At 48.8% G+C, this 16,604-nt stretch overlaps 1 pseudogene; it reads left to right on the top strand.

Moving 5' to 3' along the window:
* The window catches only part of LOC121559378, a 56,216-nt pseudogene that overhangs the window by 12,437 nt on the left and 27,175 nt on the right, over positions 1–16,604 (top strand).

The raw sequence follows: 16,604 nt of genomic DNA, 5'->3' as shown, positions 1-16,604 counted from the left end.
TGTTCCGGTCCCTCGCACTAAGTGTACGGTGCGCGTCGCCAGCCCAGCCCGGCCTGTTCCTACTCCTCGCACCAGGGATACGGTGCGCTTCGCCAACCCGGCCCGGGCCTGTTCCGGCCACTGCTCAGGGATACGGTGCGCGTCGCCCAGCCCAGCCCGGCCTGTTCCTACTCCTCGCACCAGGGATACGGTGCGCCTCGCCAACCCGGCCCGGCCTGTTCCGGCCACTCGCACCAGGGATACGGTGCGCTGTCGCCAACCCAGCCCGGCCTGTTCCTACTCCTCGCACCAGGGATACGGTGCGCCTCGCCAACCCGGCCCGGCCTGTTCCGCCACTTTCGCACCAGGGATAGCGGTGCGCGTCGCCAGCCCAGCCCGGCCTGTTCCTACTCCACGCACCAGGGATAGGGTGCGCTTCGCCAGCCCGGCCCGGCCTGTTCCGGCCACTCGCACCAGGGATACGGTGCGCGCCGCCAGCCCCGCCCGGCCTGTTCCTGCTCTCCGCACTAGGCGTGAGGTGAGTCCCCAGGGTCCAGCATGCCCTGTTCCGGCTCCCCGCACTAGGCGTTATGGGAGTCCCCAGGGTCCAGCATGCCCTGTTCCGGCTCCCCGCACTAGGCGTTATGGGAGTCCCCAGGGTCCAGCATGCCCTGTTCCGGCACTCCTCGCGACTAGGCGTCATGTGCGTTCCCAGGGTCCAGCAAGCCCTGTTGCTTCTCTCCGCACTAGCCCTGAGATGCGTGTCCTCAGCCCGGTACCTCCTGTTCCGGCACCACGCACCAGGCCTACGATGCGCCTCAGACGGCCAGAGTCTGCCGTCTCCCCAACGGGCCTGAACTGTCCGTCTGCCCAACGCCGTCTGAACTGTCCATCTGCCCAACGCCCGTCTGAACTGCCCATCTGCCCAACAGGGCCTGGAACTGTCCGTCTGCCCAACGCCCGTCTGAACTGCCCGTCTGCCCAACGCCGTCAGAGCCTTCCGCCAGACAGGATCAGCCAGAGCCTTCTGCCAGACAGGATCAGCCAGAGCCTTCCCGCCAGACAGGATCAGCCAGAGCCTTCCGCCAGACAGGATCAGCCAGAGCCTTCTGCCAGACAGGATCAGCCAGAGCCTTCTGCCAGACAGGATCAGCCAGAGCCTTCTGCCAGACAGGATCAGCCAGAGCCTTCTGCCAGACAGGATCAGCCAGAGCCTTCTGCCAGACAGGATCAGCCAGGAGCCTTCTGCCAGACAGGATCAGCCAGAGCCTTCCGCCAGCCAGGATCCGCCAGAGCCGTCCAGCCAGGATCCGCCTGAGCCAGCCAGCCAGGATCTGCCCCTCAGTCCGGTGCTGCCCTTTAGTCAGGTGCTGCCCCTTAGCCCGGTGCTCCCTTGGTCCGGTGCTGCCCCCTTAGTCCGGTGCTGCCACTTAGTCCGGTGCTGCCCCTTAGTCAGGTGCTGTCCCTTAGTCCGGTACTGCCTACTAAGCAGTTTGTGACTGTGGTGGGGTGGGGATCACGACCGGGGGCCAGAGCCACCACCGTGGACAGACGCCCACCCAGACCCTCCCCTGTATGCTGGTGCGCCCGGAGTGCGCACCTTTAGGGGTACTGTGACACTCTGGCTCTAGGACTTTTGTATGTGAGCTAGAGTGTATGTTGTTTTGTTGGGGATTTGGGTGTTTTTCTATGTTGGTAGTTCTGTCGGGTGTATTTCTATGTTTGCAGGTCTGTGGGTTGTTTTTTCTAGGTGTTGTATGTTGTAGTCAATGACTCCCAATCGGAGGTAACGAGTGTCAGCTGTCGGCTCGTTATCTCTGATTGGGAGCCATATTTAAACTGTCAGTTTTCACCTTTGTTTTGTGGGTTATTGTTCCAAGTTCAGTGTATTGTTACGTTAGGACTTCACTATCGTCTTTTTGTTGTTTTTACGTGGTTGCTTTATAAATAAAGTCATCATGTTCACTCCACGCAGCTGCGTATTGGTCCGCTCCTTCCGACGATCGTGACACTATGTTTATACCCAGATAAGCACCCCAACCCAATGGAAAGCATTGATAGTGTAGGCACACCTACATATAAACAGACTAGCTTGAGAAATGATGGACGCAGAATGAGAACGATTTGAGTAGAATGGCATGCGACACAATAGACAAAACAAGAGTAGAGTTGAACACCAAAGGACATAATGTTCTTTGTCATGCCCTGACCTTGTCTGGCTTACAGCCTGTGGTGTATGACTGTATGACATGTGTATGATAGCTAAACCTTGACCAAGTGTGGTCTGTGTGTGTGCTGTGTCGGTGTGTGTTTATGTGTGTGTGTCTCTCTCACTGTGTGTGTCAGCGTATGTGTGTGTGTGTGTGTGTTTGCATGTGTGTGTGCGTGCGTCTGTAACCATGCCTGTGTGTCTCCATAGGGACTAAAGGCCATGGACTCCAACGGACTGGCCGATCCATACGTCAAGCTCCACCTCCTGCCTGGGGCAAGCAAGGTCACTACAACCTTCCTATCCCTCATCATCTTCCATATAAGTTGTACCCAGTATATTAGTTGTGTGTGTGTTTCTTTCAACTGAAACAGTTTACCTCACAGTGAAGTGCTAAATGGTCTTACCAAAACCACCATAACATATCGAATAGACGTTAGAGTGCTTACTGTAATCCAAAACGAATTTCAAGTATTGCAGCTTGCGATAGCATGGCACTGAAGATTAATATAAATCTATTGCCATACTTTCATGGACATAGCACATTTGAAAATAAATCAATTTAGAAATGAATCCAGTTGCATATATTATGGATATCATGTTGAATTTTGAGTGCTTCTCTGCTGTTTAGTGGACAGACAATACCACCTGTGAGTTTGGCCAAAACACTGGGCTTAGTCATTGTTTTCCATAAGAGCCAGCTGTCAGCTAAACAGACGATAACAGACTCATTGTCAGCTGGCTACTTTTTCCAACTAACTAGGCTTCTTTTCATTTACAAGTTTGAATTAGCTAGTCAGAAACGTCTGTATAGTCTTCTCCGCTAGAATGAACGATATGCATCTTCTAGTGATCTATTGATAGGACAGGTGCCTGTCAGTCACAAAGCGAGTGAAACACTACTGGTTTGTTAGTCTGCTCTCTGTCCCGCCTCTCTGTACCTGTGCCAAGTATTTTTGTTCACTGCAGTCAAAGTTTGGGCGAAGACAAAACCAAGACGCAGGTAAAATCACTAAATTCCAAAGCCAGGTTAAACAGCAATTAAAGTAAAGAAAAAAGTAAACGCTGCAAATGTCCCAGCAGCATCCTTAGCCAGCAGCCATTTTCTGGCAAACAGGAAAAGGTATGGGGAAGTATTGGTAGACAGATGGGATCCTGTTCCTGTTATATCCAATTGCAAAGGGAGGTGTTTAATCCCAGGGTCCTTTAGTGATGAGTTTGGAGGGCACTATGGTGTTGAATGCTGAGCTGTAGTCAATGAACAGCATTCTCACAGAGGTGTTCCTTTTGTCCATGTGGGAAAGGGCAGTGTGGAGTGCAATAGAGATTGCGTTATCTGTGGATCTGTTGGGTCCAATGTGTCTGGGATGATGGTGTTGATGTGAGCCATGACCAGACCTTCAAAGCATTTCATGGCTACAGATGTGAGTGCTATGGGGCGATAGTCATTTAGACAGGTTACCTTGGCGCTCTTGGGCACAGAGACTATGGTGGTCTGCTCGAAACATGTAGGTATTACAGACTGGGTCAGGGAGAGGTTGAAAATGTCAGTGAAGACACTTGCCAGCTGGTCAGCACATGCTCTGAGTATGCGTCCTGGTAATCCATCTGGCCCTGCTGCCTTAGGAATGTTAACCTGTTGTAAGGGTCTTACTCACATCGACTACGGAGAGCGTGATCACACAGTCGTCTGGAACAGCTGGTGCTCTCATGCATTTTTTTCAGTGTTGCCTGCCTGGAAGCGAGCATAGAAGGCATTTAGCTCGTCTGGTAGGCATTTGTTACTGGGCAGCTCGCGGCTGGGTTTCCCCTTTGTAATCCGTGATAGTTTACAAGTCCTGCCACATCTGACGAGCGTCAGAGCCGGTGTAGTAGGATTCGATCTTAGTCATGTAATGACGCTTTGCCTGTTTGATGGCTTGTCGGAGGTCGTAGCGGATTAGTGTCCTACTCCTTGAAAGCGGCAGTTCTAGCCCTTAGTTCAGTGCAGATGTTGCCTGTAATCCATGGCTTCTGGTTGGGATATGTACGTACGTACAGTCACTGTGGGGACGATGTCGTCGATGCACTTGTTAATGAATCTGGTGACTAATGCCATCGGATGAATCCCGGAACATATTCCAGTCTGTGCTAGCCGAAACAGTCCTGTAGCTTAGCATCCACTTCATCGGACCACTTCCGTATGAGCACGTCACTGGTAAATGGAGGGTGAGGAGAGCTTTGTATGCATTTCTGTGTGTGGAGTAAAGGTGATTTAGAGTTGTGTCTCCTCTAGTTGCACAGGTGACATGCTGGTAGAAATTAGGTAAAACATATTTTAGTTTCCCTGCATTAAAATCACCGGTCATTAGGAACACAGCCTCTTGATGAGCATTTTCTTGTTTGCTTATGGCCCTATTCAGCTCGTTCAGTGCGGTCTTAGTGCCAGCATCGGTTTGTGGTGGCAAATAGACAGCTACTCTCTTGGTAAATAGTATGGTCTACAGCTTATCATGAGATATTTTAACTCAGGCGAGCAGAACCTCGAGACTTCCTTAATATTAGAAATTTGCGCAGCCGCTGTTGTTAACAAAGAGACACACCCCTTCCCCCAACCTTACTTGACGGCTGCCTTGCGGTCTTGAAGATGCATAGAAAAACCAGCTAAATGTATATTATCCATGTCCTTGTTCAGCCACGACTCCGAGAAACATAGGATATTACAGTTCTTCCGGTCCCGTTGATAGGATAGTCTCGAACAGAGCTCGTCCAGTTTGGCTACCTCATTTGCATACTGGCATGCTATTACTGCTTTTTGGCGATTATCTGCAGATATATTATGTTGAATCCTCACTGCTTGAACAATAGGTAGTGGAGAGAGAGACTCATTCTGTTGCCAAAATATGTTAGGTTATAAAAGCTAATGTCATGATACATATTGCTATAGGCCTACTGATTTGATTAAAGTGTCCAGTGGCGAATTTAGCATGTACAGTGCCTTCGAAAAGTATTCAGAGCCCTTGACTTTTTCCACATTTTGTTACGTTACAGCCTTATTCTAAAATGGATTGTAAAAAACAATCCCGAGCAATCTACATACAATACCCCATAATGACAAAGCAAAAACAGGTTTTTAGAATGTTTTGCTTATTTACTAAAAATAAAAAAACAGAAATACCTTATTTACAGAAGTAGTCAGACCCTTTGCTATGAGTCTCGAAATGTATCTCAGATACATCCTGTTTCCATTGATTATCCTTGAGATGTTTCTACAACTTGATTGGAGTCCACCTGTGGTAAATTCAATTGATTGGACATGATTTGGAAAGGCACATACCTGTCTATATAAGGACCCACAGTTGACAGTGCATGTCAGAGCAAATACCAAGCCATGAGGTCGAAGGAATTGTCCGTAGAGCTCTGAAACAGGATTGTGTTGAGGCACAGATCTGGGGAAGGGTACCAAAAAATGTCTGCAGCATTGAAGATCCCCAAGAACACAGTGGCCTCCATCATTCTTAAATGGAAGAAGTTTGGAACCACCAAGACTCTTCCTAGAGCTGGTTGCCCAGCCAAACTGAGCAATCAGGGGAGAAGGGCCTTGGTCAGGGTGTGATGAGGTGGTGTGGAAGGAGTCAGGCGCAGGAGGGTAAATCACAGAAACACAGGCTTTAATCTGCCAAAATACCGGTTTACGCAGAAATGCGTCACACACACTCCAGGGCACTAAACAGGCGCACTGGAAAATACAAAGCACACAGGAAATCTCCCGTCGATACAAAATACACAAGCTCCACCGAGCTTCACTAACCTCCACAAATAACAATCACTCACACAGACAAGGAAGCAGAGGGAACACTTATACAATGACTAATGAGGGAATAAGGACCAGGTGTGTGTGATTGCAGACAAGACAAATGGAGTGATGATAAATGGATCGGCAGTAGCTAGTAAGCCGGTGACGCCGAACGCCGAAACCTGCCCGAACAAGGAGGGGAGGCAGCCTCGGCGGAAGTCGTGACACAGGGAGGTGACCAAGAACCCGATGGTCACTCTGACAGAGCTCTAGAGTTCCTCTGTGGAGATGGGAGAACCTTCCAGAAGGACAACCATCTCTGCAGCACTCCACCAATCAGGCCAGACGGAAGTCACTCCTCAGTAAAGGCACATGACAGCCCGCTTGGAGTTTGCCTTCCAACAGGACAACGACCCTAAGCACACAGCCAAGAAAATGCAGGAGTGGCTTCGGGACAAGTCTGAATGTCCTTGAGTGGTCCAGCCAGAGCCCGGACTTGAACTCGATCTAACATCTCTGGAGAGACCTGAAAATAGCTGTGCAGCAACGCAACCACATCCAACCTGACAGAGCTTGAGAGGATCTGCAGAGAAAAATGGGAGTAACTCCCTAAATACAGGTGTGCCAAGCTTGTAGCGTTATACCCAAGAAGAGTCGATGCTGTAATCACTGCCAAAGGTGCTTCAACAAAGTACTGAGTAGGGTCTGAATACTTATGTAAATGTAATATTTCCGTTTTTTAAAAACCTGTTTTTGCTTCGTCATTATCGGGTATTGTGTGTAGATTGAAGAGGGGGAAAAAACGATTTAATAAATGTAAGAATAAGGCTGTAACGTAACAAAATGTGGAAAAAGTAAAGCGGTCTGAATACTTTCCGAAGGCACCGTAAATCCTGGTGGGGCAAACTCAACACATTTTATAATATGCATGCCAGCAAAGCCATTATACAACACAATGTCACGTTCGTTGAATGACGGGTCAGACCAAGGCGCAGCGTGATATATTTATTAAAGTAATAAACAACACGACAAAACAACAAAGGAAACGAAACGTGAAGTCCAAGGTAGAACACACAACATAACTTACAAGGAACAAGATCCCACAACTAGACTGTGCCAATAGGCTGCTTAAGTATGGGCCCCAATCAGAGACATGGACCTACAGCTGCCTCTGATTGGGAACCACACCGGCCAACAGAGATCTACACATAATAGATCGACAACATAGAAAAGCACAACAAGGAATATACACACCCTGACTCAACATATAAGCGTCCCTGATTCAGGGCGTGAGAGTACCCCCCAAAGGTAGCGGACTCTGACCGCACAACATCAACATAACAGGGTAGGGCCGGGTGGGTATTCCGCCTCGAGGCGGATCCGGCTCGGGCGTGACGACCTCTCACTCTCCGCGCTCCCTGTTGCGCCCCTGGTCTGGTCTGGACCTCGGCGCGCTGCTTCCCCTCTCCTTCCTCCCTTACCCTTCAGGCCCTGTCTGGACCTGGTGTGGGAGCCCCGAACCTGGAGAGGGGGGCTGACATCATGGTCTAGACTGGAGCCGCTGACCGGAGCTGGACTAGGCACCGGTGGAGCGGACAGCTCTGGCTCGAGTGAGCCGCTGACCGAAGCTGGATCAGGCACCGGTGGAGCGGACTGCTCTGGAGTTCGGAGTGGTGCGCTGACCGGAGCTGGACTGGACCCCGGTGGAGCGGACTGCTCTGGCTCCGGAGTGGCGCAGCTGACCGGAGCTGGATCAGGCACCGGTGGAGCGGACTGCTCTGGCTCCGAGTGAAGCAGCTGACCGGAGCTGGATCAGGCACGGTGGAGCGGACTGCTCTGGCTCCGAGTGGGAACAGCTGACCGGCACTGGATCAGGCACCCCGGTGGAGCGGACTGCTCTGGCTCCGGAGTGGAGCAGCTGACCGGTGCGGACCAGGCACCGGTGGAATGGGCACGGGCCGTGCCGGACTGGCGACGCCACACCACTGGCTTAGTGCGAGGAGCAGGAACAGGCCGGGCCGGACTGGCGACGCACACCACTGGCTTGGTGCGAGGAGCAGGAACAGGCCGGGCCGGGCTGGCGATGCGCACCACTGGCTTGGTGCAAGGAGCAGGAACAGGCCGGACCGGGCTGGCGACGCGCACCACTGGCTTGGTGCGAGAGCAGGAACAGGCCGGGCCGGGCTGGCGACGCGCACCACTGGCCCGGTGCGAGGAGCAGGAACAGGCCGGGCCGGGCTGGCGATGCGCACCACTGGCTTGGTGCGAGGGCAGGAACAGGCCGGGCCGGGCTGGCGACAGCACCACTGGCTTGGTGCGAGGAGCAGAAACAGGCCGGGCCGGGCTGGCGACGCGCACCACTGGCTTGGTGCGAGGAGCAGGAACGGGCCGGGCTGGCGACGCGCACCACTGGCTTGGTGCGAGGAGCAGAACAGGCCGGGCCTGGCTGGCGACGTGCACCACTGGCTTGGTGCGAGGAGCAGGAACAGGCCGGGCCGGGCTGGCGGCGCGCACCACTGGCTTGGTGCGAGGAGCAGGAACAGGCCGGCCCGGGCTGGCGACGTGCACCAGAGGCTTGGTGCGAGGTGCAGGAACGGGCCGGGCCGTACTGGGAACACGCACCACTGGCTTCGGTGCGGGGAGCAGAACGGGCCGGATCGGACTGGCGACACGCACCACTTGCTTGGTGCGAGGAGCAGGACTGGGTTCCTTTATTAACCCCCGCTCCTTCTGCTGCCTAACCAGCTCCTCTCGCCGTGCCTCTACACTTTCCTTCTCCCTTTTAGCCTACTGTAGCGCCTCCCTCTGACCGAATAACTCCTGCTCCCTCTGAAACAATAGCCCCCGTAACATGGTGGCCTCCTCACCTGCAGATCCGCCCTTTAACGGCCTCCTGCTGCCTCGTCGTCCACACCGTGTGCCCCCACAAATTTTTTTATTGGGGTTGCCTCTCGGGTCTCCGTTTCACCTCTCCTGCCTGGGCTTCCTCCTTTGCCCAGGGTCCGCTATCGGCTAATCTCACCTCCATCTCCCTCATCCCTTTCAGGGCCTCCATATGCTTGGCCAGATCCTCTCTTATCTCCTCCCAAGTCCATGATCTCTGCTCCACTACCTGTGTCCAGGGTGTCTGCTGCTCCTGGGCACGCTGCTTGGTCCTCGTTTGGTGGGATCTTCTGTCACGTTCGTTGAATGATGGGTCAGACCAAGGCGCAGCGTGATATGCGTACATGTTTATTAAAGTAATAAACAACACAGGAAATGAAACGTGAAGTCCAAGGTAGAACACACAACATACCCTTACAAGGAACAAGATCCCACAACTAGACTGTGCCAATAGGCTGCTTAAGTATGGACCCCAATCAGAGACAACGAGCTACAGCTGCCTCTGATTGGGAACCACACCGGCCAACATTGATCTACATAATATATCGACAACATAGAAAAGCACAACAAGGAATATACACACCCTGACTCAACATATAAGCGTCCCCTGAGTCAGGGCGTGACACACAACACTAAACAATACATTAAATGCATTATAATGGTTACAAACAGTGCCCACAAACTGTTAGGGGCCTACAAAATGCTGTCCCAACAGCTGAACTTTTCCTTTCAGCACCATCGAGTGAATCCTTACCACCGTTTCACCTGGCTATCAGCGTGAGCCTCGTTTGGCAGCAAAACAGTTCATTCAGCCTAATTTACTGCTTTTTTCAAAACCATAGCTGATATTGTGTAACTCGATAAAAAAACACATTATTCTTCAATAATAACGAATGCCAACATGAGTTTTTGACTTTTTAACTATACACAAACATTATTACATTTATGTACAGTAAATTCATAATGTTTGTTCTTAAATCATTATCACACTTAGCTCTAAGTATAAGCAAGTTCCTATTCGTTCAGCACTTTCGAAATGGACGGTGGCAGAAATTGAGAGATAGATGTTAGTTCAGATAAATTCAGCAAGATGTTGAGGCCTTATAATAATATAATATGCCATTTAGCAGACGCTTTTATCCAAAGCGACTTACAGTCATGCGTGCATACATTTTTTTTGTGTGTATGGGTGGACCCGGGGATCGAACCCACTACCTTGGCATTACAAGCGCCGTGCTCTACCAGCTGAGGTACAGAGGACCACTTAACTTTACTCTTCTTTGTCACCACACACACAGAGCGAGAGAGAGAGAGAGAGCGAGAGAGAGAGAGAGCGAGAGAGCGAGAGAGAGAGAGAGAGAGAGAGAGAGAGAGAGAGAGAGAGAGAGAGAGAGAGAGAGAGATTTAAATAATCTTTATTGGATCTGGGAGCCCACCACACAATAAATACTCATATAAAACCATAGTTACACATCAATTAAAAACACAACTCCAATTCCTCCTCCACAGTAACTAAACACAACAGCCTCTGAATACCATATACTCATAAACAGATCAATATTGTTGACAAGTTTATAATAGGCAAACTCAACCCTTAGTCTCGCTGCCAACATTCCCTCCAGCATTCCCACCACATCCACAGACCCCTGTCCCCGAATACTGTTCTTTCGGGTCTTCCATATCGCTAATTTTGCTGCCCCTAACACAAAATTAAGCAACACAACTACACCGTTTTGACTAAACCTGTACTTTGGCCCAAATATATACAGTTGGGAAGAGAAAACCTCTCCCAACGTTGAGAACCAATTAGTGATCAGGTCAATCATCCCGACCAACCTGGGACACTGTAAAAACAGATGTGCCAGAGTTTCAGACTCAGCATAGAATGGACACCCCTCCCCAACAGTAGGATCCAGGTGTACTAGATATATGTTGGTGGCTATGGCTCCTTGTATTATCCTCCATTGGAGGTCAGCTGTCCTCTTATCAATAGGCAGTTTGTATAATGATCACCAACAGCCTTTTGGGGAGGCACCTGGACCAAGCACACCCGCCCACCTCGTCGATTTTACCCCTTCCAGGGAAGAGGCATGGGACACCTTTTTCACACATACAGTGGGGGAAAAAGTATTTAGTCAGCCACCAATTGTGCAAGTTCTCCCACTTAAAAAAGATGAGAGAGGCCTGTAATTTTCATCATAGGTACACGTCAACTATGACAGACAAAATGAGAAAAACAAATCCAGAAAATCACATTGTAGGATTTTTAATGAATTTATTTGCAAATGATGGTGGAAAATATGTATTTGGTCACCTACAAACAAGCAAGATTTCTGGCTCTCACAGACCTGTAACTTCTTCTTTAAGAGGCTCCTCTGTCCTCCACTCGTTACCTGTATTAATAGCACCTGTTTGAACTTGTTTGTAGTTTGTATAATGATCACCAACAGCCTTTTGGGGAGGCACCTGGACCAAGCACACCCGCCCACCTCGTCGATTTTACCCCTTCCAGGGAAGAGGCATGGGACACCTTTACACATACAGTGGGGGAAAAAAGTATTTAGTCAGCCACCAATTGTGCAAGTTCTCCCACTTAAAAAGATGAGAGAGGCCTGTAATTTTCATCATAGGTACACGTCAACTATGACAGACAAAATGAGAAAAACAAATCCAGAAAATCACATTGTAGGATTTTTTAATGAATTTATTTGCAAATGATGGTGGAAAATATGTGTTTGGTCACCTACAAACAAGCAAGATTTCTGGCTCTCACAGACCTGTAACTTCTTCTTTAAGAGGCTCCTCTGTCCTCCACTCGTTACCTGTATTAATAGCACCTGTTTGAACTTGTTTGTAGTTTGTATAATGATCACCAACAGCCTTTTGGGGAGGCACCTGGACCAAGCACACCCGCCCACCTGTCGATTTTGCCCCTTCCAGGGAAGAGGCATGGGACACCTTTACACATACAGTGGGGAAAAAGTATTTACTCAGCCACCAATTGTGCAAGTTCTCCCACTTAAAAAAGATGAGAGAGGCCTGTAATTTTCATCATAGGTACACGTCAACTATGACAGACAAATGAGAAAAACAAATCCAGAAAATCACATTGTAGGATTTTTTTAATGAATTTATTTGCAAATGATGGTGGAAAATATGTATTTGGTCACCTACAAACAAGCAAGAGTTCTGGCTCTCACAGACCTGTAACTTCTTCTTTAAGAGGCTCCTCTGTCCTCCACTCGTTACCTGTATTAATAGCACCTGTTTGAACTTGTTATCAGTATAAAAGACACCTGTCCACAACCTCAAACAGTCACACTCCAAACTCCACTATGGCCAAGACCAAAGAGCTGTCAAAAGGACACCAGAAACAAAATTGTAGACCTGCACCAGGCTGGGAAGACTGAATCTGCAATAGGTAAGCAGCTTGGTTTGAATAAATCAACTGTGGGAGCAATTATTAGGAAATGGAAGACATACAAGATCACTGATAATCTCCCTCGATCTGGGGCTCCACCCAAGATCTCTACCCCGAAGTAGCGTCAAAATGATCACAAGAACGGTGAGCAAAAATCCCAGAACCACACGGGGGGCCTAGTGAATGACCTGCAGAGAGCTGGGACCAAAGTAACAAAGCCTACCATCAGTAACACATTACGCCGCCAGGGACTCAAATCCTGCAGTGCCAGACGTGTCCCCCTGCTTAAGCCAGTACATGTCCAGGCCCGTCTGAAGTTTGCTAGAGTGCATTTGGATGATCCAGAAGAGGGATTGGGAGAATGTCATATGGTCAGATGAAACCAAAATAGAACTTTTTTGGTAAAAAACTCAACTCGTCGTGTTTGGAGGACAAAGAATGCTGAGTTGCATCCAAAGAACACCATGCCTACTGTGAAGAATGGGGGTGGAAACATCATGCTTTGGGGCTGTTTTTCTGCAAAGGACCAGGACGACTGATCCGTGTAAAGGAAAGAATGAATGGGGCCATGTATCGTGAGATTTTGAGTGAAAACCTCCTTTCATCAGCAAGGGCATTGAAGATGAAACGATTGGCTGGAGTCTTTCAGCATGACAATGATCCGAAACACACCGCCGGGCAACGAGGAGGGCCGTAAGAAGCATTTCAAGGTCCTGGAGTGGCTTAGCCAGTCTCCAGATCTCAACCCCCATAGAAAATCTTTGGAGGGAGTTGAATGTCCGTGTTGCCCAGCGACAGCCCCAAAAATATCACTGCTCTAGAGGACATCTGCATGGAGGAATGGGCCAAAATACCAGCAACAGTGTGTGAAAACCTTGTGAAGACTTACAGAAAACGTTTGACCTGTGTCATTGCCAACAAGGGGTATATAACAAAGTATTGAGAAACTTTTGTTATTGACCAAATACTTATTTTCCACCATAATTTGCAAATAAATTCATTAAAATCCTACAATGTGATTTTCTGGATTTTTTTCTCTCATTTTGTCTGTCATAGTTGACGTGTACCTATGATGAAAATTACAGGCCTCTCTCTCATCTTTTTTAAGTGGGAGAACTTGCCAATTGGTGGCTGACTAAATACTTTTTTCCCCACTGTATTCTGTACATGGCCTTCTTTCCCACCTCCTTGAACTCCCCCAGCTCCGGGTATCAAAGGAAAGCAGCATCCCCCACGTCCTCCTCGAATGCCCCCGCCGCAGCACTAACAATCAGTGCAGGGAACACATAATCCAGACCCTCCCCTTCCACAGAATTGGAAGTGTCAGTCACATACTGCAGATGAAGTACTGGCAAGGAGTCACAGACCTCAGCGACTGACCTTCCTCAGTAGGCGGGACAATCTTTCTCCCAGCTCCTCCAACGACCTATTCCTGTTCCGCATCAGATGACCCAGCTTAGTACACCCCACGCCTAACAGGCATGAATTAGGCTAGCTGGAACCCAGAACACGGGACTGGATGGCAGTGTTGTGAAAAACAGGCTCTTCAAAAAGCCACATCCCTGGTGGCGTGCAGGCCTTACGGGACTTGACCAGAACTCTCCAAGCCTGCATAACAGACTCATAAAATGGAGTCAGGCCAGGCAACTCACCCCCCTCCAGCTTTAAGAGGAAAAGGTGCTTGTCTAAGCTCAAACAGCCCGCTCTCCTCATCAATGTGTAGGCTGTGTCAACCCAGCTAGAACCGTCACTGTACAACAGTCTATGTGCTGCTTGAAGCCGGAAAGCCAAGATCCTGGAAGAAATGTCCACCAGGCCTTGCCCACCCTCGTGCAGTGGCAGGTACAGGGCTGAAGCTTTAATCCAATGTTGTCCAGACCAGAAGAAATTGACAAGGGTCCTCTGAAGCTCTTGTATCAGACCCTTTGGTGGCTGCAAAATCATTAGTCTGTGCCACAGGGGTAGAGGCACTAAGATTATTAGCTACCAGTACCCTTCCTCTATAAGACAGCTGGGGCAGCACCCATTTCCATCTTGACAGTCTGGCACACACTTTCTCCACTACACCCTCCCAGTTATTTTTTCTGAAAGACATCGGACTTAGAAAACCCCCCAAAATCTTCATCCCATCTCTGCCCCACTGAAGCCCCCCTGGTAACCGTGGAGCGGACCCCATCTGAAGCTGACCTGCCCACAGCGCTTCACTCTTTCCCCAATTGACTCTAGCTGAGAAGGCCCCCTCATACACTCTTTAAAAGCGTTTGAGAGAACCTTAACATCCTCACCCCTGTAATAAAAAACGGTCACGTCATCTGCATACGCACAATGCTATCGTGTGGACCCTTCATTACACCTGGCACAGAGAAACCAGTAAGCTTCGCTCTTAAAAAACAAAGCATTGGTTCAATCGCCAGACTATATAACCTGCCCTGAAAATTGGGCATCCCTGCCTGATGCCCCCTTTGGACAGGGATGGGGCAACTCAAACCACCCCCCACCTTCACCATACACGAGGCCCCAGCATACAGTAAATTCAACCAAGACAAAAAAACATCCCCAAACCCAAAGGCTTTCATTGTTTTAAACAAGTACTGGTGGTCCACACGATCAAAAAGCCTTCTCCTGATCCAAAGAAAGTAAACCCACATTTACATCAGACAGTTTACAAATGTCTAAAACATCTCTTATTAGAAACAAGTTGTCAACAATAGAGCGATTAGGTACACGTAAGACTGGTCCTTGTGGACCAACAGATACTCTTTCAACCTGTTTGAGAGATATTTAGAAACAATTTTATATTCTGCACACAGCAAAGCAACAGGTCTCCAATTTTTTATGAGAGCCAAATCCACCTTTTTTGGCGACAGTGAAAGTACCGCACGTTGACATGATACAGGAAGAGAGCCCTCATGAAAAGATTCACACACCATTTCATAAAAATCCTCCCCAATAGACCCCCAAAAGTGCTTATAAAACTCAGATGGTAAACCATCAATGCCAGGGGCTCGGCCTGTTGAGAGCTGCATAACTGCTGTGGACAGCTCTTGCAGTGTAATGTCAGAGTCCAATGCGACTCTTTGCTCAGGTCCCAATTGAGGAAGACCGTGTAACAACTGTTCAGTACACAGAGAGTCACAATCCTCCGCCTTATAGAGGGCAGAGTAGAAATCCACGGCATGTTGACGCATTTACACTGTCATCCGTGGTCACCTTCCCATCAGGAGACAAAGGCAGACCATCTGTTTACGTTGCAATGTCGACTGTCCTAGGTTTTTTAAAAGCACTAGGAGCATCCATATCCTTGAGGAAGCGAAACGAGACCTAATCAAGGCACCCTTCACTCTTTCATGCAGAAACAACCTCAGTTCATGTTTCTTGTCCTGTAAATGCATGACTAGTCCGGGGTCATTCTGAGTGAGCAACTTCAATTCAATAGATTTGATGTCCTGTTCAAGGGCCCTGGTAGTCTCTTTAACTTCAATTCGAGACAGAGCAGTATACTGTTGACAAAATAATCGTATTTGGGCCTTCCCAACCTCCCACCATTGTCTCAAGGACTCAAAATTCCCTTTTGTAACCATCCATTTTTCGCAAAACAACAAAAACTTTTCACAAAACATGACATCATGTAACAATTTAACATTAAAATACCAATAAGATGATGACCTTCGTGGACAGGACAAGTGAATATCAACAGTGACAATATGGTGATCAGAGAAACCCACAGGAGTAATGTCACACCTTCCAACCCTACTACAGTATTTCTCAGATACATACAACCTGTCTAACCTTGCTGCACTGACATGACCTTCATTAACTTTTAGCCATGTGTCTGCCTAACTTTTGCATTCCTTACTCTCCACACATCAGAAAGCTCAAACTCAGTTAACAGACCAGACAGGCAAGTGGCTGACCGCAGGTGAGGTTCTTCACGGTGCGATCAACAGTAAAATCCACTGTACAGTTCCAGTCCCCCTAAAACCATACACCCCTCTTGGTCACACTGTCTTAAGGTTTCCTTTATTTGATCCAAACCAACAATACGCTCTGTACCCTCATTAGGAGCATAAACATTAAATAAATAAAAAATTAAAAAACATAACATCCACCTTGACCAATAAAACCCACCCTTGACAATCTCTGTTGTAGATACCACATCACCCCTAAGCCTGAAGAAAACAAGATTGCCACCCCCAGCACTGAAATTATACCATGACTATATATCTCCCTTCCCACCACATACCCCATCAACCTCATTTTCCTCATCACTATGTGTCTCCTGTAGGAAAACTACATTAAGCCTTTTCTGTTTTATTACTTCTACATACCCAAGCCCT

This window comes from Coregonus clupeaformis, unplaced genomic scaffold, assembly GCF_020615455.1.
Source record: "Coregonus clupeaformis isolate EN_2021a unplaced genomic scaffold, ASM2061545v1 scaf0718, whole genome shotgun sequence".
In the NCBI taxonomy this organism is placed as follows: Eukaryota; Metazoa; Chordata; class Actinopteri; order Salmoniformes; family Salmonidae; genus Coregonus; species Coregonus clupeaformis.
The sequence above is the reverse complement of the archived record's forward strand: the minus strand, read 5'-3'. Positions and strand labels throughout refer to the sequence as shown.